Here is a 23,074-nt window from a genome sequence, read left to right as displayed (position 1 = left end):
TCTACAGTGGTTTCCTGTGTCCCCGATCACCCAGGCTGTCCTGGCAGAAGATGACCACACCAGAGCACAGGTCTAGGGAGTCAAGTGGAACCGGGCTCACATTTGTCTGGCCAGTTCTGTGACCAGGTGCCAATTAATGAATGGCCAATAGCAGGTGTACAACAAGTTTTAGTTCTCCTTCTTCTATGCCAGTGGTTCTCAACCTTTCTAGTCCTCTGACCCTTTAATACAGTTTCTCCTGCTGTGCTGACCCCAACTATAATTCACTATTTCATTGTTATATCATAACTGTAATTTTGCTACTGTTATGAATCCTAATGTAAATATCCAATCTTCAGGATATCTGATATGTGACCCCTGTGTAAGGCTTAGAACACTGTTCTGTCCCTTGATTCTCCCTTCATCTATCCAGGCATCTGTCATAGTCCATGATCTCCCGATGACTGTCCCCCAACTGCATGCAGCTCTCCAGCAAAGCACTTCTAGGAGTGGCCTAGGAGCTCTGCCATTTGCATGGCATAGGCTCTCTTCTTGGTGCCAATGCTAGGATTTTCTTGATGCATAAGCAACAAGAGTACTGGCAAGAGAAGGTGGAGCTGAGGGTGGGGTAGTTCAACCACTTTGCTGTTTGTTCTTGCCCCGAATTCCTCTTGCTGTCAGAGACAACACTGGGAAAGCTCTCATCCGTAGAGGAAGTCAGACTGTGTGCGATGCTCTTTTTAGAAACCGTGAGGACCCGAGGGAATCTTCACTATTTGGTCACCCAGGTCAGCTGCCAGCTGCTACTGGAATCGAGCAGACCACTGGATATGCAGCCGGGAGAGTCCAGGCTGGAATCTGCCTTGCTTTCTCTGGTATACACCCTCAAGAGATCTCAGCTGGAATACAGCGGCCACTGGGTCAAGGTAATGCATGAGTCACTTTTGCCTTCCTTGCCCTGGAAGGGGCTTGGCATTAAGCGCATCTTGCTCTCACTTCCTGTGAGCAGCTCCAGGGCTCTGGGTATTGAGTGGAGGAGAGTCTACAGTCCATGAGGATAGCATCTGGCGCTGGAGATGCATTCAGAGGAAGTGACTTACGGATGCAGATGTGAATATTAGCTGAGAATTCACAGGCTACTTATGGCACTGTAGTTACTGGGGGTACCGTGTTCTCAGCAAGCCCAGGAGCCAGCCTGTGGGCTACTTTAAGGAAGGAGTGATGCTTTAGTTATCTCTGCAGCCGAGATTAAATATAGCATAGACATTGCCTCATAGCGTGATCAGTGAAGGCTGCATGGATGGATGCATTGATGAATTAACAAATAAAAGCTTTCTTTAAAGTTGAGTCAAGACCATAGTAAATTTCCCCATTTCCTTTCCAGAGCCAGCATATCGCTGCTCAGAAGCACATCAGCCTCTGCCTGAATAATTACTAGCAAAGACCTCTGAGTGACAGACAGGATGGTCTAGAGTAGTGCTGCTTAGACCTTTTCCAATTCCGACCCTTTTTGCCCAGGAAATTGTCTCAGGAGCCCAAGTATATAGGTATGTCAAATAAGTATGCAAATAAATCCATTACTGATAGTAGATGATAAAGAAATGTACTTTAAAAGGCAACTCTGCTTAGAATACTTATAATTTTACCACTTATGGAAAAGAAAAGCAAATTTTCATGCTAATGAGACGCGCTTGTTTATTTTTAGATAAAGAATGAAATCCTGGCTGGTGGTTTGATACTAGAGAGCATTGAATATCTTCAATGGTTTTCAGAACTGACTAATATTTTGATTTTATAATTGTCAATTCTGAGAGTGCTGCCTCTTATAAATGCATAGCCCCGAATGGCAGAAGTATGTTTAGAGCCATTTCAGAAATTTTTGTAAATTCTGTTATGCACAAACAAAATCCAACTTAGCTATTTCTATAACACTTATTCATGTACTTATTCTGTGTCTTATTCTGTGCTGAAGACACAGGGAAGGGGGCGTGCCACAGTGCAAGTGTGGGGACTGGAGGGCAACTTGAGGCTGTCTCTCCTTCACCGTATGGGTCCTAGGAATCAAACTGTGAGCATCAGGCTTGGCAGCACGTGCTCTTACACACCGAGCCATCTCATTGGCCCACAAAAGTTTTGTTTTTTTTTATAAATGAAACTCAAATCAACAAGTCAAACAACAGTTTTTAAAATCAAACAAAATCAACCGTAATCTGTGAGTTCAAGGTGAGCCTGGTCCAGTTTCAAAATAGACAGAGCTACATAATAGAGAGGCCCTTCCTCAATAACAATATAATCCCCAAAACACTAACTTGATACATGCTGAAATATTAAAAATCTTTATCTTCTATAATTAAACCATTATATTTCTATAAGAGGGGGAAACAGTATGTATACTAAGAACACTGCGGTTCACAACATACAGTAGTCTGGAATCTGAGCCAAGGTGATTCATACAATGTTGCCTTGCTCTGACACAGTGCGACAGCATACATGGTACAGAATGATTATGATGTATTAAGACCCAAGGCTGCAGTGAAGTCCTACCATACAACACAGGCAAGCACAGCCAGAACTCCCTTAGAAGTACCCTTGATTTTGGACTAATTTTGGGTCATCCAGTGTTCAGAAACCGTTTACTGTTGCCAGGTTTTTCAAGATACTCACATCCCACTGCACAGCCCCAAGTGGATCAACAAATCCCTAAGAAGCTTGACCCTAGCGGAACTGATCTGAGATCAGACATTGGGAGGCCAGGCTTTGAGTCCATTACGTTGCTTTCTAGCTTCCGGAACACACCAAAACTTCCCAGTCTCCAGTGTCTTCATGGCTAAAATGAAGTTTGGGCTGAATATACTTCAGGGACATTTTAACTCGCAAATTCTCTGCTCCCTCCTACCCAAACAACCTTGCAGATTAATTATAGTTGGTTACCAAAAAAATTAAAGTAAGACGATTTCGCATGGAAACAAATTTCATGGGTTCTTCCGCACCCCACCCCCCCCTAAAATGGGAAGCCTAGCTGGTATCAGCCTACCTTTTCTCCATGGCAACGGTCAGCAGGAGCTAAGTAACCACTGGCCTGTTCTGATGGTGTGAAGCTTCTCCTGGCTGCGTCTCCTCCTCTCCTGTTGCTGGGTGCTCAGTCTGCTTTGCTCTGGTTTGTTCTGGGCCTGGTCTCAGCAACCGTTTGAATGTGCAAACCTCGAATGGGGGATATAACTCTCTGAAGAGGGAAGGCAGGGGACGTGGAATTGGGTGATAGCCTGGAGACCCACTCTTGTTCACTTAGCTTGGGATGACCGAGACTGAGTCTTCTGGGCGTTAGTAACTGGGTTATGAGGACGAACAAACAAACAACATACAAACCAGGGCCAATCAGTGCCCAGGACATGTTACCTTGGGCCATGGCCCCCAGCATGATGAAAACTTAGGGGAGTTTATTTGCTTGCTTGTTTGCTTGTCTTGAGACAGGGTCTAGCCTATTGTCCATGTTAACCTGGAGCTCACCATGTAAGCCAGACTTGCCTTGAGCTCCTGATAGTCCTCCTGTCTCCAACCTCTCAAGTGCTACAATTTTAGGTGTGACCCACCATGGCTGGCTGAAGCCTTATTTGAGCAAACTTCACTTCTCAGTGTCTCACCTTCTTCAGACCTGTGCTAGGAGTCTGTGAGTTCCCCAACCACCATCTGTCCCCTGCTCACATTAGGTGGTCACCCTCCAAAATCAACAGCAGGGTGAGAGTTCCTCAGGAGAACTGAAGTCATGGTGACAAGTCTTTTTTTTTTTTTTTTTTTTTTTTTGATGTCCAACCTCTACTTACGTTCTTGGCACAAAACAGGTGAGACATGAGACAGTTGCAATGTGTGATTTTTAAAAAGTCAAGAGTCCCAACTACACTTTCAACAAGACACACTCTTCCTGTTCAGCCTCTCAGTCCTGCCTCCTACCTCTAAGCACCTGTTCCTGTCAACAGCTACTTTTCATAGGTCTTTGTGGTGGCCCCTTCCATACCCTAAATTCCCTCAAAGTCCCATGTCTACCTTGGGGCTAACTTCAAACAGAGTTTGAGCTAGAGCTATTTCTCACTAAGCCCTTTAGTCATCCCGGCAACAGGATCTGGAGTAGGATCTCTCACACCCTAACCAAGCCAGACACTCCCTCTTTCTCAACCCACTGGCTCTTGTCTTCCCATAGGCCACATCTTGTCTTCCCATAGGCCACATCGGCTGTGTTTCTGCTCTGGTTTTCTCTCTTACCCTTGGTTTGGTTGGGGATTTCGTTTGTTTTGTTTGAAACCAGGCTGCGTGGCCCTGGACTCTCCTTCCTTCTGCCTCAGCCCCAGGGTTCTGGGATTACAGGTGCCCTGGAAAGTGGCTGTGTGTGCGATTTTTAAGCTTATTGTTTGAGAGTTTGACTAGTTATTCTGGGGTCTGATCTAGCCAGTTTTTTGGGGGGGGTGTTTTGTTTGTTTAAAAAAAAGCATTATGAACTAGATGGCAGCTCAGCGGCAGAGTGAATCCCTAATCTGTGTTCAGTCTCCTGCACCAGAAGAGGACGTGGCATCTCTGTTTTCTTTCATGAACCTTGTTTGTCCCCATTGTTGCCCCTGTTGACACCCTCCCTCTTCCTCTCCTTTTTTTCTCTTTCCATGTGACCATTTACACAAGTAAACTGTGCTTTCTGCTTATTCTTGCTCCGCTCAGTGTCAGAGACACCTTTTGAAGAGGGTGAGGGTTTTCTTGATTTCTTTCAATGCACGTGGTGTTATTTTTAGAAAGTGGCTTTTTTTTTTCAAAGACAGGATCTTGTATCCCAGAGTAGCATCCATCCAAAATGTTATTTCTAAGAATGTTTGCTTTTCCTGTAAGAATAACAGTAATATACAAATGTCTAACATTTGCTGGGGGGGGGGTCACTATCACCCATGGAGACAGATGCTAAGTGTCACAGCACCGTCTCCTCTATAAGGAAGGTGTCATACCCATCCTCCCTTTTAAAGGACACAAAAGCAAAATAAATAAATAAATAAATAAAGTAACACTTTAACCAAGCTCACCTGAGTGCAGGCTGAAGGCTGTCGAATTCAAACCATGCCTCCTGAACTCCACAGTCTGTTATTTTCTGATTCTACTCAAGATCGTTCTAGAAAGTCTAGAAAATTAGAGGGAAAAAAAGCCTTAAAAGAAGTCATAATAAATTCAAATTTACAGCTATTAATGTGTTTTTATATTTCTTTATTCTTTTAAATGTATGTGCAGAGAGAGACACAGACAGACAGGCAGACAGACCAAGAGACAAACAGTCTCTGATTCCATTGCCTAGGCCATTTTCGGACTCCTGAGTTCAAGTAATTCTCCTTCCTTAACAGGCCCCTGAGTACCTGGGACTGCAGGCACACACCCTGCTCCCAGATTACTATATACATTTTTACAAGCAAAATTGGAACATGTTAAATACTGAGGTATTGACGTAAACTTTTCCCTACTTGAAAGTAGTGAACATTGGTCCCACATCATAAGGACCAGGTTACACGTTCCAGCAGGCTAAGACCCATAGCCTATGCCTTGAGAGCTGTGATCTGGAGCCAGCCGGGCAGCGTGTGGAGTCTGGAAGCTGTGATGGTAGGTGAGGCAGGGAGGCTTGGGACTCTTAGACAGCCTTTGGGAAAGTTTCTTCCTCTGCACATCTGGATCCCAAAGGAAGGTGTGAGATAACCAGATCAACTTGTGTTTGAAGTGGGAGTTAGAAATGCAAAGTGCCCCTCCAGCTCCTGGCTGGGCATCCTAGATAAAGCCCCCTATCAACCTGAGAGTAGGTTTACTCACTAATGACCAAGGCTGATCCCTCCTGCAGGGTTGAGCTCTCACTGTGGCTCCTGGTTAGTGAGAACGATGAGGGTTTTCTGTCTTTGTTCTAGTACATGTTCATGTGTAAAGATAAGCTAAGTATATTCAATCTGTAGCTATATTTTTAAAGAAAAGAAACTTTAAAATATCATCCAAGAATAGAGCAGCGAGAGATGGAGAGAAGGGAATTAGGGAGATCGAGGGGGCTATCTATATCAAAAGGATGATGAGCGAAGGTGTGGCCAAAAACCAAACAAACACAGAGTTCAGTGTGTGGGGTGGGGACAAAGAGGCCACCTGACACACTAAAAGCAGTTAGGCTATGTCTTATTTAGGGTTTTACTGCTGTGAACAGAAACCATGACCAAGGCAACTCTTATAAGGACAACATTGATTAGGGCTGGCTTACAGGTTCAGTCCAGTATTATCAAGGTGGGAGCATGAAAGCGTCCAGGCAGGCATGGTGCAGGAGGGGCTAAGAATTCTACAGCTTCATCTGAAGGCCATGGGAGAAGATCAGCTTCCAGGCAGCTAGGATGAGGGTCGCAAAGCCCACACCCACAATGACACACTTCCCCCAACAAGGCCACATCTACTCCAACAGGGCCACACTTCCTAATAGTGCTACTAATCCCGGAGCCATGCATATTCAAACCATCACAGGGTAGTTCCGAATCAGTCTGGATGCCAGCCTGTTGGAGGTTGTAACCAACTGGTTTTCTTGAATTCAAGAGTGATGCAGCATCCCTGGGACTTCTGTGGTAGATACAGGCCATCCAAAGAATGCTGGCACAGGTCCAGGGCAGAACCACAGGTTGAGTCATGAAGCCTTGGGTTTGTCCACAAGCTGTGTTAACTCTGGCTAGACTTTGGACCACTGTCCAAATAATCTGTCCCTGGCAGCGGAGAGGTTTCACTGTCTTCCTCCTTCCTGGGTGGCTTTGGAAGACCGATGAGAAAGTGGAGGGAAGTGTCTGAGGATTTCCATGATTAATACAGAAGAGTCTTTTGTTGTTCTATTACCTCATTCGGTTCCTCCTGCAGCAACACACAAAGAGAAGGAACAGAATGTGTCTCTTAGCTCTAAATTCTGCCTTTCATCTTTTTTAAAGTATCCAATAATATAATTCTGAATACCTTACTGGGTTGTTGCAAAACATTCTGCAAGGCGAGAAATGTGAATGGGTTGATCTCCCTAATTCTCTCGCATGCCGTTGGATGGCTCCAGGTGTACAGAGTATTATTTTGAAGGCTGGAGTGAGGAATCCTGTCCAGTGAGTGTCCTGGGCTCCTGATTCCCTAGAAGCTTGGGAGATATATCTCCAGGTCCTACAAACTGAATGCTCCTTGGGTGGAGTGGGCCTTCTTTATGCTATAGTGTAAACAGTGAGACTGAACCAGAGAAACGTCCTCCTCAAAGTGGAGGAGAAATCTGGGAATCCTGGGGGTGCCAACAGAGGATTCGGGGACTGAATTCCACTCTTGACCGTACTGCTAGCTAGAGAGTAAGCCACTTAACCTCTGAGCCCCCCTTTGTCAACTGCTTCTAACCACAGAGAATTGTTATGATAATGTAGAGTGTGAGATCTGGACTGACATTCTCTGGGAAATTAAAAACACTGCGATTTGCAGGCAGATTTTTTTTTATCAGATTGCAAAAAATTTGAGATTACTAAAACTGGTGGGCCCCACTGGTAATGGAGAAGGCTGCCTAGTTTCCATTCTGGGCTCTCAGACCGCCACATATTCAGGGGATGCTGTCCAGTTTGCCTAGCCTCATTGCTGCTGCTGAGAGGGGGACTCTGGGCTCTCTCTTCTGCCCAGTGTTGTCTTCGAAGCTCACACCTCAGAGCAGACCCTGGTTTTCAGCCCCTATCTGCTAATATCAGGTATCCCTTGATTTACAGCTTTGATTAAGCATGTGCATGGTGCAGAGTGCGAAGCTGTGCTCCCAGGAGTCTTGGGGCCTGCACTGGGGCCCTCCAGAGAAAACCTTGGTAGAGCCACTGACAGCACCCGTTTTTGTTTAAGGTTTGGTCCCTAGAGTGGAGGGTGGGGGAGGGCCTTCCCCAGAGTTTAGTGGGAAAAGAGAGGGTGGGGCCTGGGCCGCTAGGTTGGCTGTTGTGTTGTGAGTCACAGGTTCCTTTCTTGAGCAATCACTGCTGCCAGGGTGGAGCTAGTCGAGTTATTCTGGGTTTCTGGGTTGAGCCAGGCCTCAGGGGCTTAGGCCTGTGTTTCCCTAGCTGCTCACCATCCTCAGCAGTGCTGGGAGCCAGCTGCACCAGGGTGCCTGCAGCAGCGGGCAGGGAGCAGCAGATCCAGACGTTGCGTGCCCGCCCAAGGCAAGGGCGGCAGCTAGATCCTCATAGGACCAGTCTTCTGCACCAGTCACAGCCCCGGGCCTCCGGAGCCTACGTGGGGTTGGTCTCCGTTTAGACTGCAACAAGTCTGACCTGGAAGGGCTTTGTGTTCTGCCCTAGGTTGTTTTATTGTGGATCCCAGAGGAGATGCGCACTCAGGCCTGTGGGAACAACTGAGCCGCCTTCCATTGTGAAATGTAACGACTCTCTACAGTCCCCACCCAAAGAGGGAGACCAGGCCTCCGCAACTTCCTGGCACCCTTGCCTCAATGCCTCTAACTCAGTAATGGAGAACGGCTCTGCTTGCCTTGGCTATGCCTTCTCCCAACCACATCATTCTCTCGCGAGAATTTCATTCATTGATAAAAGTCTAGTTAGGCTCACGTGTTCAAAGCTGTGTTGACAATAGGAGTTCATGTCAGAGGGCCTCGCCACGATTGGTAGCTTTGACCGTACACATGGTTAATACCCCCTTCCCTCCCTTCCCCTCCCTCTCTTCTTTGTTACACCCCTCCTCTACCACTTGCCCCACCCACACCAACCTCCCCCTCATTGTACACCTCACACACACACACATTCATTCTCTCTCTCTCTCTCTCTCTCTCTCTCTCTCTCTCTCTCTCTCTCTCTCTCTCTCTCTCTCTCTCTCTCTCTCTCTCCTCTCTCTCTCCTCTCTCTCTCCCCCACCACTATCCACCACTCCCACTCCTACACTCTCCAATGTACCCCACGCAGGCTGACCTGAAGCCAAGAGTGCCCTCTTTCTCCTCCTGTTCAACATTTACGGTTCTCTGATTGCCAATGAGGTTGAGCAGTAGAGATGATTCAGACCAGACTCACAGAAACGGTGGATAACCAGAGTCAGCAGGGTAATGGAAGAATGATGGAGACACAGGACATTCAGCTTGACAGGCAGATATGATGAAAACTGAATAGAGCAAAGGAAATTCATATTGTTTTTTTTTTTTTTTTCAAGACAGAGTTTTTCTGTGCAGCCCTGGCTGGCCTGGAACTCACCAGGCTGGCCTGGAACTCACCGAGATTCACCTGCCTCCCGAGTGCTGGGATTAAAAGCATGTGCCACCACTGCCCAGGTTTTTCCTGGTTTTTACCTCACTCTGTAACTGAGGTTGACCTTGAATTCATGGTAATGCTCCTGCCTCAGCCTTTAAATACTGGAATTGCTGAAATGAGCCACCATTCCCACAACATTCATTTTGGTTTTTATGACCTTTGCTCTTTCAGAGGTGCTGAAGTTGGAACCCCAAAGCAAATGCTATACCACAGAGGTACAATCCCGGACTCCCAGAAATGAACATTTAAGTGTCTAGTTTAAATAGGATAGTAAAGCTAAGGACAGAATTAGTAAACAAACTTTTTCTGAAAAATTTGACAGAGAAGATGGAAAAGATGAAGATAAAAAAATGTATGGAAGTATAAAGGGTTAGAGGATAGAGCCAAACTGGCAAGCCTTGTGTTGTAAAGGTAAATGTTTTAGGCCTTGTGGCCATACGGTCTCTTCATAACTACCAGTTGTGCGCTTATGCTGTGAAAGTGGTCATGGGAGCTGTTTAGATGATAGTTGTGGCTTTGTGTCAATAAAACGTTACTTACAAAGCCAGGCAATCCTCCCATCTTAGCCTGTGTGCTATAATTTGCCAGCAGCTTGAAAAGTTCCTGCATAAAGACCAGATGCTCAGAAATTGATAAAATTCAGTCTCAGATATATACATATACATATGTATGTAATTTGTTTTGTTTTTGCTGTTTTTGTTTTCCTGCCGGTCTCTTTACACAGCCTTGGCTGTCCTAGAGCTCACTTTGTAGATCAGGCTAACCTCTAACTCTCAGGATCTGCCTGTCTGGAGTGCTGGGATTGCAGGCATGCTCCACCATGCCCGGCTGACAGCTGTTTTCCACAAAATTAGAAGACAATGAAAATAATTGCTAACACAGGCTTTTGTCATCAGTAAAAAACCTTTTCATGAATGTGGGTAGGGTAAAGCCCTTTGGAACCAGATAAAAACAGAGATTTCTGCCAATAAGACTCCCCCAAGACACACACACACACACACACACACACACTAAAGAAACTTCTAGAAGACACGGTTCAAGAAGAAAAATTACTTAAGGAAGGAAAAGACCTAAAATTTCAGAAGAAAGCACAGAGATAAATCTAAATATTAGTGAGAAAGACAATAGAGATAACAATGTCTAGTGTGTGGGGTTTTATAAAAGTGAAGTTGTAATTACAATCCTGATAGCTATAGCCTATAAATAGGAAGGTGAGTCTTTGAAGTTTAAGAGCTGAGAGATCCTTGTATAATTCAAGAAGAGGTTAAAGATAGTATCAGATGCAGGTTACGGTTTTTTGGTGAAAGCTGGAGAGATTGCTCAGCAGGTAAACAGTCAATTCAATTCCGAGGACCCACACAAGGTAGGAGAAGAGAACTGACTTCCCAGAGTTGTCTGCCAACCTCCACACACATGCCATGGCACACACAAGACACACACACACACACACACTTTAAATACTTTTAAAACTCTGAAGATGAAAACTGCATCTTCCAAACTAGTAAAGGGAAAGGAACCACAAATGAAGACTGTAAATGTGGCCATTAAAAAAATACATTAAGAAGCAGAGTCAGGCGGATTTCTGAGTTCAAGGCCAGCCTGGTCTACAGAGTGAGTTCCAGGACAGCCAGGGCTACACAGAAAAACCCTGTCTCGAAAAAACCAAATAAATAAATACATTAAAGCTTGGGGATTGAGAGATGGCTCAGCAGTTAAGAGCACTCTCATTGTAGCTCACAATCATCTGTAATGCCAGTTTCAGAGGCTCCCATGCCAATTGTTACCCTCTGCAGACAGTGCACACACATGATGTGCACGTGGACACATACACACACACACACACACACAGAGGCAAAGCAACCACACACATAAAATGAAACATACTAAGGTTCTGATCCAAAAGAAAAATGGAAAATAACTATTACTATTTCTGAGGTAGCTGCTGTGTTAGTCACTCTAATCACCAAAATGCAATTATATATAATGGTGCAGTAGGCATTAAACATGATACATTCTATTCCTATTCGTAAATCGAAGCCTGGAACTTAAATATGGACTCATATTGATTTTAAAGGAATTAAGTGGGCATGAATATATTCCCGCCTCAAGGCTTGCAAACAGGGAAAGGAGTATGATCAGAAGAAGTCAGTAGGATGAGAGCAAAATGTGCCTCTCCTGCTGAGGAACTTGCTGGTTGTAAGCAAAGTGCTTTCCTACAGAAATAAGCAAAACAGCCCTTGGCGCATGCTCCTCCTGTCACATGGTCACTGGGTAGTGGATGCTGGTGGGAAACTTGACCAACATCAGAGCTTGGATCCCAATCCAGGTCACTAGAATTCAACAAAAGTTCCTTCCCTTCCCTTCCCTTCCCTTCCCTTCCCTTCCCTTCCCTTCCCTTCCCTTCCCTTCCCTTCCCTTCCCTTTCCTTACCACATGCTATATAGTTTTTCTCAACTTCTCATTCATGAAGTAGGTCCCCATTGGCTCCAACCCCAACAAATGAAATGACGAGTCAGTCAACCATAGAGTAGAGGATGTAGTTCAACACTGAAGTCCATGTTTAACATGCTTGAGGCCCGGGGTTTGATTCCCAGCACCACCAAAGAACAACACCAACTTTCCTCCCCCAACCCTGTGCATGCATTCATGCCCGCCCACCCCGTGTGTGTGTGTGTGTGTGTGTGTGTGTGTGTGTGTGTGTGTGTGTGTTTCATGCATGAACCTAGGAAACAGAGACCTTAGCTACTTACACCAAGGTCAAACAGGCAGTGATGAGGGCTCTGGAATTTGGGCCAGCTATACAGCCCAGGTCCTTGACCTTGTTCACAAGCCTATGTCCACGATACTTTGAAGGGACTGGTGCCTGGGAAAGAGTCTCCAGGCCTAGAAAGTATCTCAAAGACAGGATTGTTGGGGGTTGGGGGGAGTAGCTTTTTGTCAAGCTCAGATGTGGATTGTGGCTCTGCTCCTTTCTGTGTGTCCCTAGACAAGTGTCCAAGAGTTTTCTCCTTGTGAGATAGAATGGCAGTCACCCTATCCCCTAAGGCTGTTGGGCATCCAGTGAGACAATGTGGGGGCTCTTGGGAACCTAGGGATTCTCTGAGTTGGGGCAGGAAGGCCTCCTTTGTCCTTACTCCAATCAGGTCTGTGTACTCTGAGGAGGTGATGGGATGGGGTGACTTTGGAAGTGACAGTAGATGAAAGCTGGCTTTTTCCTCTACTCCTCGCTCTCTTGCCCAGCATCCTCTCCACCCTTCCACCACCTCACACACTCTTTGTATTTAGAAAGCCTTGTCTCTTTCCCTGGTCCAAGGCTGGGTCATGCAGCCTCATCAGGTCACCTGCTTGCTGTGTGATGTTTACCAGACCCTCCTTGGTCTCTCAGTCCTGGGCATGTCAAAGGACATTGTCAATGACTGTCCTTTGTAGCTCTGGCCTTTTACCTCTGTGGCCATGATGGGCCCAGCTGAGTTCTGTGCCACCCTAATACACACAGCATGCCTTCAACAGTACCGCTCTTATATTCGCTGTCTTTAAGAGGTGGAGGTGTGTGTGTTAAAATACATGAAGCATGAAACTTGCAGCCACACTGTTGTGAAACCATCACTACCATCTATCCCCGACTTTTCACCCACTTACCAGAACCTGTTCCTTCTGGACAACCCAGCACTGTCCCCCTTACCCCAACCCCCGGACATCAACGCGCTTCTTCCTGTCTCTACTCTAGGCCCTTCACATGAATAGAATCCACAGTCTTTGTCCTTTTGTGTCTGGCTTATTTCTCTTACTATCATGTTTTTGAGACTCTGTATCCTCCGTGTCCGTTTCCTCCCTTGAAGGACAGAGAACAATTCCATTGTACAACTGTGAAGTGTACTGCCCTCCCCCATTACCCGGCAACCCGCTCTCCTTTAACTGTCTCCCTGGACACAGCACAGCCTGCAGGAACTTGGAAGCAGGAGAGTGGGGGCCAGCTCTTGCAGGTAGTGAGGAGGATAGGTGTAAAACCTTCTAGGTCCCACCTTCCAGAGATTGACATTTCTTTCTACTTGTTTGTTTTGTTTTGTTTTCCTTTTTGGTTTTCAGAGTCTCCCTCTGTAGTTCTGTCCTGGAACTCACTATGTAGACCAGACCTCTGCCTCCCAAGTCCTGGGATTAAAGATGAGCTCTGCTCTACCTGGCTCCAGAGATGATCTCTTTTTGGCTGAATGGATGCCATCAAATAGGCACCAGGAGTGCTACACAGGGAAGTGTCTCCCTAGGGTCTCCATCTTGCTTTAAAGCCTGCCTGTCCCAGGAAATATGCTTGCTGTCATGGTCAGCAGCCTCTTCTCTCTGCTTTTAAAAAGGTCTTGGAGCTTTTTTTTTTTTTGGTTTTCTCGTCTCTCCAGGCCTTCCCCTTGTCTGCCTGTGTGCACGCTAATCATAGGCTCTCTTCCTACAGTGCACCCTGGTTCCATCATTCAGACTTCTCCAGACTGGGGGTTCCCTGAGAAAGAGATCGATCTTCCTTCCTTCCTCTGACTCTTCCTCTGTCGCTCACCCTTTCAACACACAACCCCTCAGTGTCCCCGTAGCTGCACAGCCTCTTATTAGACCACAGTCTGCACACTTAAGATGATACACGCAGGCAGCACGTCACATATGCACTCAGCACGCCTCACAGCCACCTCTGGGAGGAAGTCTCTGAGCTTTCTCCTCTGACTCCTCTGAGCTCACCGGAACAGGATCCGCCATCTCCGGTGTACTGTCTGAGTCTAAAATGCTCTTTTTCCTGCGAGCCACACTCTGTTTCTCATTCCGCCCCTCTCCACTCTCTCGTGTTTGTACACTTTGGGGAGGCAGGGTTCCTAGTACTGGCCTTGGAATCAGTCTCACACATACTGGACAAGTGCTCTCCCACTGAGTTGTATCCCTAATACACTGTTTGTTTGTCTGAGACGGATCTCATGTAGCCCCAGAGAGGCCTTGAACTCTGGGTCCTCCTGCTTCCTGCTTCTACCTCCCTCATACTAAGATTATAGGCAATGCCATCCCTGGCTGTTCTGTTTATCTTGAGATAGGCTCTCACGGAGTTTGACCAGGGATGCGCATGAACAGAGCCCAAGATAAACCAGCCGGCTGTATAAGGCTCTGGTCCCAGGCTCTCTTCTGACTGATTTTCTGCCCCGGCTGACTTTAAATTTCCTCTGCAACCCAAGAAAGACTGGAATTTCTTTGTTTTCAAAACTCTTTGACATTACTATCTGTTACACTCTTTTAAGATAGACAGTGCGGATGCCCTGTGGGATTATGGGCCTGTACCCCCAGGCCTGGCTCCGTCTACTTTCTTGATAGGACCCTGTAGCATGTTGTATATCTTAGCTGCTTCTAGATTCTTTCTGTGGGTGTATGGTTTGTTGTATGGTCTTAATTAGTGAATCACATCACCAGTGAGCCTCATGTGTTATTAAAATCTTCCCCGTCTTAAGAAATTATCACAAAGACCAAATGGCTGCGTGTTTTAAAACCCAGAAGAGATAGCTCAGGACGAGCCCCTGAGGAAGGTTCTTTCTAACCAACTGTGGAGGTTTTCAGCCTCTGCCATCTTGCTGACAGCACTTAACAAATGGCAAATAGATTCCTCAGACAGCTGCAAAAGTTAGAGGTTAGGGAGGAGTCGAAGCAGGGAACACCAGTGTCCTCCTGGTTGTGTGGGGTCCAGGGTCAGATCCAGGATGGGGAGCAGAGCAGCAAGGTGGCCAGGGAAACTGGTGGCCTCTGGCAGAGGGTCAGGCGGTATGCTCCAACTGCCCACTATCTTCTTACTGCCTCCTCTTACTCTAATGTTTACCGCTTACCAAATATCTTCTTACTGTAGCCCTCCAGCCAATGGCCACAACCCCTTTATACCCAAAGGAAACCATCATTTATAACACTCCAACTCTATAACAGTGAATGACTTTGTTGTTTTGTTCTGTTTTAAATTTAATTTTAATTTTTTATTTATTCACCTTACATCCCTCTCACTGTCCCCCTCCCAGTCACACCCTTCCATAACCCTTCCCCCATCCTCCCTCTCCTTCTCCTCTGAGCAGGTGCTCCCCCCCCCAAACCCCCCAGATATCCCTCCACCCTGGCACTCAAGTCTCTGTAAAGGGCTAGGCCCTTCCTCTCCCACTGAGGCCAGACAAGGCAGCAAGGCAGTCCAGCTAAAAGAACACACCCCATGTGCAGGGAACAGCTCTTGGGATAACCTCCATTCCAGCTGGTCAGGGTCCATCTGAAGACCAAGCTGCACATCTGCTACATATGGGACCTAGGGAGGCCTAGGTCCAGCCAATGTATGTTCTTTGGTTGGTTGGTGGTTCAGACTCTGAGGGCCCCAAAGGCCCAGGTTAGTTGACTCCGTGGACAGGGGTGAGGAGGTGGCGGGGGGCACCTCCAGGAAGAGACAGAGAGCAGGGAAAAGGGAGGTACCCAAGAATCAGTGGGGGTGATCTTAGTTGTGACTCATTACATTGGGGATATGAAACCTGAAGAGGCCACCTCCTGTAGTCAGGCAGGAATCCCAGGGGAGCCATAGAGACACCAACCCACCCACAAAACTTTCAACCCAAAATTTATCCTGTCTACAAGAAATGCAGGCACAGAGGATAGAGCAGAGAATGAGGAAATTGCCAACCAATTACCCAACTTGAGACCCATCCCATCGGCAAACACCAATCCGGAACACTATTAATGATACTCTGTTATGTTTGCAGACACAAGCAAGTTGTCCTCTGAGAGGCACCACACAGCAGCTGACTCAGACAGATGCAGACACCCACAGCCAAACAGTGGACGGAGTTTGGGGACTCTTTGTTTTGTTCTCGTTTTCAGATCAGGTCTATATAATGCAGGCTAGCCTCAAAATCATGACTCTCCTGCCTCAGCCTTCTGGGTGTGGACAAGACTCGGGAAAGATGGATTGGGAGGAAACTGTCATGTATCTAAACTAGAAAGGACTAGCTAGGACTGGGCAGCTCTGGTCTCCTTGGCAGAGCTTAGGTGGTGTTGGACCCAGAGGCTTATGTATCTGGCTGCTTCGGCATCCTAAGCCCTGCTTGTGCTGTATCCATGGTGGTCGGGCTGGTTTCTTCTTCAGATATCACTTGAGGTCTTATGGGTACAGATGGGTCTTATGTCCCAGGCAAAGAGTTAAGAATAACTGTTAGTCCCATTAGACGTCTTAGCCAAGATTTTAGAGAGATGAATCTAGCCCGTGATTCAAGGCTCATCCAAAAAACTTAGCGTAGGTTTTGTGTCCAAGTTACTTCTTTGCTTGGTGCGTTTGTGCAGGGGAACACACTTCACAACTGTAGGTAGCAGCCTCAAAAAAGCAGAAAGGTCCCCTTTGCTCAGGGTGTAGGTAAAAGGGCTGAGCCATAAGGTGGGGAAGGGGAGGCTGTGAATGAACTCTCCTGCATGAAGCCCCAAGCAGTATGGCCCCAGAGATGCCTGATACACATGAGTGGACAGGTAAAGGAAGACAGTGCTGGCCTCCAGTTCATGCCTGATACGGACCACTTTATCCCCCACCTCTGTCTCTGTCCTGATTTGCCATCTAGCTGTGCAACATGTTTGTCCAATGCCTGGGTCCCATGTTTGGCTTCCAGACAATTTGTGTAAAGCCATGAGACTTATATAAGTTTCCCCAAAAACTCTCTACAATACTGGGGTTCTGTGAGTTGTGTGACACTGTGGTTCAACGATTCTTAACCTTCCTGGTACCACAACCTCTTAATACAGTCCCTCGTGCTGTGCTGACCCTCATAGTGGTAATTTTGCTATGGTTAAGAATCGTAATGTAAATATCTGGTATGCAGATGGTCTTAGGCGACCCCTGTGAAAGGTGTTGTTCAAACTCCCAGAGGGGTCACGACCCACAGGTTGAGAACCACTGCTGTAGTTGGCAGCAAAGCAGGAATCTTTCCAGAAAAGGCAAAGAACTTGCTGGTGCATTTGCCAATGATATCCTTGTGATTTACTGACCTCTTGGCTGACGACAGCCCCTGTGTTTGGAGAAAGTGAGAGGACACGGTGATACTTAGTCTCCTGTGGTACCCATTCTGAAGATGGCAGAATCCTCCTCTGCCATCTTTAGAAACCTCAGCCGTCTTTGTCACCTCTCCAAGAGGAGGCAAGCTGACATGAATTCTGTCGCCCTCATCCAAATGGAGGATCTCAGAACCAGCAGTGTCCCGAGGTCTAGAAGGGAATTCCTTGGTCAGGTGGCTGCATTCTGCTGACAGCTCCTGCTGGGAGGGCATGGTAGCAGGCTGACACCGGCACTATCCCACCCATCCTATTCCTTTGGGTTGAAGAGTCGAAAGGTGAAGCAACCAGGAGACTTGGACAGGCAGTATGTTAATACCATATAGGGGTGGGTGGCCAAGAAGATCTTAGCTGGGGGAACTGATCCACTTCATGCACAGTTTGGGGCTGCTGGCCTCATGGGTCTTCTCCAGGTCCTGGCTCTCCGGAGACAGCTCGGTCTCAGCTCTGTGCTCTCTGCCTCTAGGCTTCATGTAGAAATGCTCACCTTCTGGGCATTCTGAAGTGATCTCACCCTGGATAGCACCCTGTCCTACAAGGGTCTCCTCCCTGTACGTCTAGGGAGGATTGGGATGGTCTAAGGCTGCAAAGGTTTTGCTCCACGTCCTGTAACCTTCCCTTCAGTTTGTACATACTCTCCTTTCTTGAAACTATTCCCATAGGAAGAAAAAGGCCATTCCCTTCCTACCTTCTTTTGGGCCAAATCTCTATTTGTCCTCCTGGAAACCATAGCAACCTGGCCTCTGAGGCCACTTGTACCATCTTAGAAGCTAGTATTTCAGGCCTATGGGCTCTCTGGCACTTTTTGTTTTCTTTTCCCGAAAGGCCACGAAGCCTCTGATTTTTCAAGGAGAAAGGAGAAAGTTTTAAAAAACTAATCAAACAATCCCCACCAGCCGTTAGATATTCCTTCTCCGGGTAGGTTCATAACGGAAGCAAAATTCTCTATGGGGTCAGGAATGTAGCTACAGGCAGTATTCGATGTGAGTCTGGAAGTCATCTCTGCCATGTGGCCTATGCCCATTTTTGGGGGGGGAGGGGGTGTCTCTCCCTTGTTGCAGTTCCTTGGTTACTCCAGAACCCGGGTTGGAGATGCTTATACCAGCTCGCAGGGCTCGTCTTCTTGCTGACATGTTTGCCTTTCTTATGGCCAGGCTACCTTTTAAAGCTCCAAGTTGGGGATGCAGCTGAGATGATTAAGGAGGAGCCCAGCGGGAGAATTCCACAGCCTTAGACGGCAAAGTTTCCCCTAGCCTGCTGCCAGCTCGCCCCTGCTCCCCCACCCCCCAGGAGAGTCCTCTGAGGCTGACTGGGGAAGGTGGGGGAGAGAGAAAGGAAGCTGTGTGTCCTCAGCTTCTCTCTGGGCTGGCTACTCCCAGGAATGGGGAGGCACAAGTTTTCCCAACACCTAAAAGGGTTGTTCCCTGGTGATGAAGATCTTGCTAATTCCAAACAGCTGGCCAGGAAGTAGAGGCTGGAGAAGCTGGGGAAAGCTCACACTGGCAAACCCAGGCAAATGTGAGCGCCCATGGGACGTTTTTAGAAATACGGCTGCTTCCCTTAGGGAGGGTGATACTCCTCTTCCTCTTGTTCTTCTCTGAATCCTTCCATAATGGTGAGGAGAGGAGGAGGCCTCTGCCACCAGGCAGGGTAAATCTGATCCTCCATATCTGCTCCTTACCCAAGTTCCATGGGGACAGCAGAACCATCTTGTAACATGCAGTTGGGCAGCAAAGGCTTACTTCCTTGGGAGCCTTGAAAGCAGTTATCCTGGGGGGTGTCTTCCATCCTGCCAGTGTTCCAGTCCCTTCCACCATCAGCCCTCTCTTTCTTTCAAGGTTGGCTGAGCACACGACATGCTGCCTTTGGGTTTAACTTCACAAGGGGTTCTCCCATCTCTCTCCTTTCTCTTTCCCTGCTGGTGTCGCTTACTTATCAGTCCTGCCTGGCAACTGCTTTGCTTCTTGTCTTAGCAGAGACCACATGAGCAGCTGACCTGGTCAGGCAGGCTCTGATGGACTTGGGAGAATGCAGAGCAAACATACTGCCCATCCTCTATAGAGAGCCCCATGCTGCTGGTGCCTGTGATGAGGGCTCTGCAGTGCCTGGCTACTTTTCGGGATATCCCTGTGGCTTTGGCTGCCTGGGAGTGGGCTTTTGTGCTTTTGTGGGATGGGATGGGAGTGCTTGGGTTCATAGATTATTCAAGGGAGGCAAATTAGGATCTATACAGTTAGACTGTCCTAGTAGATGTCTAAAGAGAGAGGAGAGGATATTGAAGTAGTCAGATGGGGTGGTCCTATACCTAGATATGAAAGAATGATGTTAGATATTCCCATGATTCCTAATAACCTGGTTCTTCTGAAATAAAATAATCCAAAGACATCTTCCCCCTCTTTCTACTCCCACCCTTACCCATAGTTCACCCAGGTGCTTCTTGGAGATGTTACAGAGCTTTAGGGAGTCCTGGATGTGGAGACTGTAAGGGCTTCCTGTGGGCTGAGTTATGTTCCCTTCACCTCTCACCAGAGAGTGGGTGAGTCCTGTGCCCATGGCCTTAGTGTCTCCTACACCCAAATCCTGGAGTCCAAGGGAGCGGTGCCTGCAATCCATTCAGTCTGCCCAAGTCAGGACATTTAAATGGGGAGATGGGGAGATGGATCCGGTACAAACACGCCTTTCCAGGACTCTCTGCTCTCCCTCACCTTGGAGCTGGTACCTCCCAGGAGGATTGCCCTTATTCATTAATTCCACAAGATGAGTCAAGCAATGGGCTGCAGCTGGGGTCCTGCTCACTTGGAAGAAACACACACACTCACTCACACTGTCTCTCTCTGCTGAGACATCAACAGTGACCAGCTGTGGCTGAGTCACCTCTTTGCCTGCCCTTGGTCTCTTTCAACAGTGAACTCTGTGTTTGTCACCTCAGAGCTGAGCCCTTTGGCACAGGTGTGCTTTACAAGGTGTGCTTTGGAAGCTCATTCTACCCTGGGATTCTGAGACAGGTCGATGTCAGCATCTGTTTTGGTTTGTAAGTTCCTGAGTAGTATCCAGCAACCTCAGACCCAGGAGACACACGCTGGGGTTCTGGAGTGTGAGAGGTCTTGGTTGCTACCTTCTAAGCAGCCTGTGCTCCGCTGTCCGCTGTCCGGAGAGATGCCCTGCCTCACCACCACCACCCACTTTGCACCGTTCCCTCACCCCTCCCTACCCCGTCTTACCCTCCAGGAACTGGGAAGCTGATGACAGTTAGTTTGACAAGCTTAGAAACTCTGTCTGCTCTGCTCTTTTGACCTCAAGGTGCTGCCAAGACTGATATGTGTCTCAGGTTCTGATTTTTTGCAGCACCGCTCACTGGGGCTGTCACTTGAGACTCTGACCTCTCTGGCCACAACAGAAAGAGACTTCCCTGGGTGGGGGTGGGGGGACTGGCCCCCTCCCTCTACTCTTCCTGCTCTCTCTTCTCCCTTTTGGTGTTGTTTTCTGGTTTTCTGGATCCTTTCCCTGACATGGTGGCATCCATAAAGCTTTCAGTTATCTTTCAATATGGAGGGAACTGGAGCAGTCTGGAATGTGTACTCTCAAACCTCATCTTTATTTTGTTTTGATCTAATTAATATGCCCAACAGCCGTAAGGTTCTTACTTACTCATAAGAGTCTACCCATCTGAAAGGAGCTGGAATACGGTAGGGAAAAGGGATGATAAGATTCTGAAATCAGTCAAAATCTCTCTTCTTTCTCTCCTCTCTCCTCTTCTCTCCTCTCTCCTCTTCTTTCCTCTCCTCCCCTCTCCTCCCCTCTCCTCTCCCCTCTCCCTCTGGCACTGGGGTTGAACATAGAGCCCATCTACCACTGAGTTGTATCTCCAGCCAGCGGTGTCTTCTGTATTCTAGCCAGTGGCCCCTGGAAGGTGACTCTCCTCTCTGCTATTAAGTGACTACAGAATGTTTAGAGAAGTCACTAGACACTTTCAGTGTGCATCTGTGTGTGTGTACATGTAGGTGCACACGTTTACCGCATGACTAGTGATTTCTCTCCTGCTCCTCTTGAGCTGGCTGCCTGTAGTCTGTGCCCTGTTTCCTTTTCTTCCTTCCTTCCTTCCTTCCTCCTTATTTCTTTTATTTTGAGGTGGGAGAGTTGACAAAGCTGAGAGCCATAATACTCAGAAAGGGAGTTGAGAGCCAGATATCTGATCATTCTCTGCCTCTGCCATGTATGTGTGTGTATACATATATAATATATATTATTTTTCCTATGCTTGGTGGCCCAGAGACACAGTGTCTAAGCAGAAATTAAGCTCAGTTTTAATCCTCCTATAGCATTTGAACTTAAAGTCCTATTCAATGGTACAGTGGGTCCTCACCACCTCTACTAACATCTTAGATGTGTTGGGTAGGGACACACACACACATACATTGGAGATGGCAAGCAGAGGAATGTGTGTCTCTTCAGAGGTTGTTCCCTGTAATCCTCCAGCCACATATGGCTAGGTTCCATGCCAGGTGGCCATGCCACCCATGCAAGGGTGTGGTAGTTTTTGTTTGTTTTTTGTTTTTTGTTTTTGTTTTTTGTTTTTCGAGACAGGGTTCTCTGTATAGCCCTGGCTGTCCTGGAACTCACTTTGTAGATCAGGCTGGCCTCAAACTCAGAAATCAGCCTGCCTCTGCCTCCTGAGTGCTGGGATCAAAGGCATGCGCCACCACACCCAGGGGGTGTGGTAGTTTTGAGACTCTCCACTGACCCTCGAGGGATCTTTGGTATCTTCATCCTGGTGACAGGACATGGGACAGTGAGAGATGCTGTGGTTGGAGAGTGATGACAAAGGGGCTTTGTCTTTCTCCTTGGTAGGAGCTTATAAGGAGGTGTCAAGGCCTGGAGTTGGCCTCCAGCCCCCAAGCTGCAGGGAGACTTGTGGCCGGAAGCCAGGCATTCGCTTCTTTAAGGTGCTGGCTTACCCATGCTCTCTCTCACTTCCGGTTTCCCCTTCCCAGCTCTCAAGGCTCAAGCTTTGTTTTCTGACTCTGTTTTGTTCTTGAGAAAGTTGTGCTCCCCCCTCCCCCTTTTCTTAATGTCGTTCTAGGGGGTTGGGAAAGGAAAACTTTCAAAGTAAAATAATAAAAAACATACCACTCTGCCATTTCAGGCACATAAATAGCTTCACCGTAGCCAGGCTACACACTCTCTTTGCCATAGCAACCTAAAACGAGTGTTTATAACAGCCTGTCAGCCAGCCTGGAAAACAGCAGCCACTGCCCCCACCAGCACACTGAGGCCCTTGGCCTGCAAGCAGTGGGCAGGCTCCTGGGGAGGTGTCTTGGAGACAGTGGGCCTGGCCCTTAAGCAGGGGCCCTGGGCAGGGTGGGGAGGAGGTGGGGGGTAAGGAAGTGAGCCGGTCTGATTCACCCTCACCTGTGTGGTGCTTCCTCTACCCACCCCTCCACTCCTGTAGAGACAGAAAGCAGAAATGGCAGGGGTTCTGCTCTACCTGAGCCCAAGTTCCTAAATAAACCTGGGCTCCTGCTGTAGCCTATAAAAAGATGTGGTTCTCCTTGGTTTTTCTTCATCTCTGAGATGAAGAAAAAAAAAAAAAACACCAGTATCCAAAGAGCACCTGACAAGAGCAGAGAGGTGGCATGGCCTTGTCTTGGCCTGTCAGCCTGGAGCTGGGGCAATGCTCCCATCAGACCAGAACGCCTCAGGCTTTCAAAGCCTTGTAACCCTGAGGAGCTGCTGATTTA

The 23,074-nt window shown here is 47.6% G+C and overlaps 1 protein-coding gene and 1 long non-coding RNA gene across 9 annotated transcripts in view; one reads left to right on the top strand and one right to left on the bottom strand.

Annotated features, from left to right (window-relative positions):
• Atp2b4 (ATPase plasma membrane Ca2+ transporting 4) overlaps positions 1-23,074 on the top strand; it is a 96,880-nt gene that overhangs the window by 15,581 nt on the left and 58,225 nt on the right. For 6 of the 8 annotated variants that reach the window (XM_029477631.2, XM_029477616.2, XM_029477600.2 and 3 more), the window contains exon 2: positions 724-905. The exons of 1 other annotated variant lie outside the window; for it this stretch is intronic. The gene's annotated coding sequence lies outside the window, so the exon portion shown is untranslated. The remainder of the gene's footprint in view (positions 1-723; positions 906-23,074) is intronic. One more of the 8 variants, XM_029477607.2, reaches the window with a different exon arrangement.
• Positions 2,609-8,631, bottom strand: LOC110299518 (uncharacterized). Its single transcript, XR_002378473.2, has 4 exons — positions 8,571-8,631; positions 5,037-5,131; positions 3,014-3,202; positions 2,609-2,806 (listed from the first exon to the last, which is right to left on the bottom strand). It is a non-coding gene; the product is annotated as an uncharacterized LOC110299518 (long non-coding RNA).

The sequence above is a fragment of the Mus caroli genome, unplaced genomic scaffold (genome assembly GCF_978045245.1).
Source record: "Mus caroli unplaced genomic scaffold, Mus_caroli_1 scaffold_1, whole genome shotgun sequence".
Lineage (NCBI taxonomy): Eukaryota > Metazoa > Chordata > Mammalia > Rodentia > Muridae > Mus > Mus caroli.
This window is presented reverse-complemented; position numbering and strand designations above follow the sequence as displayed.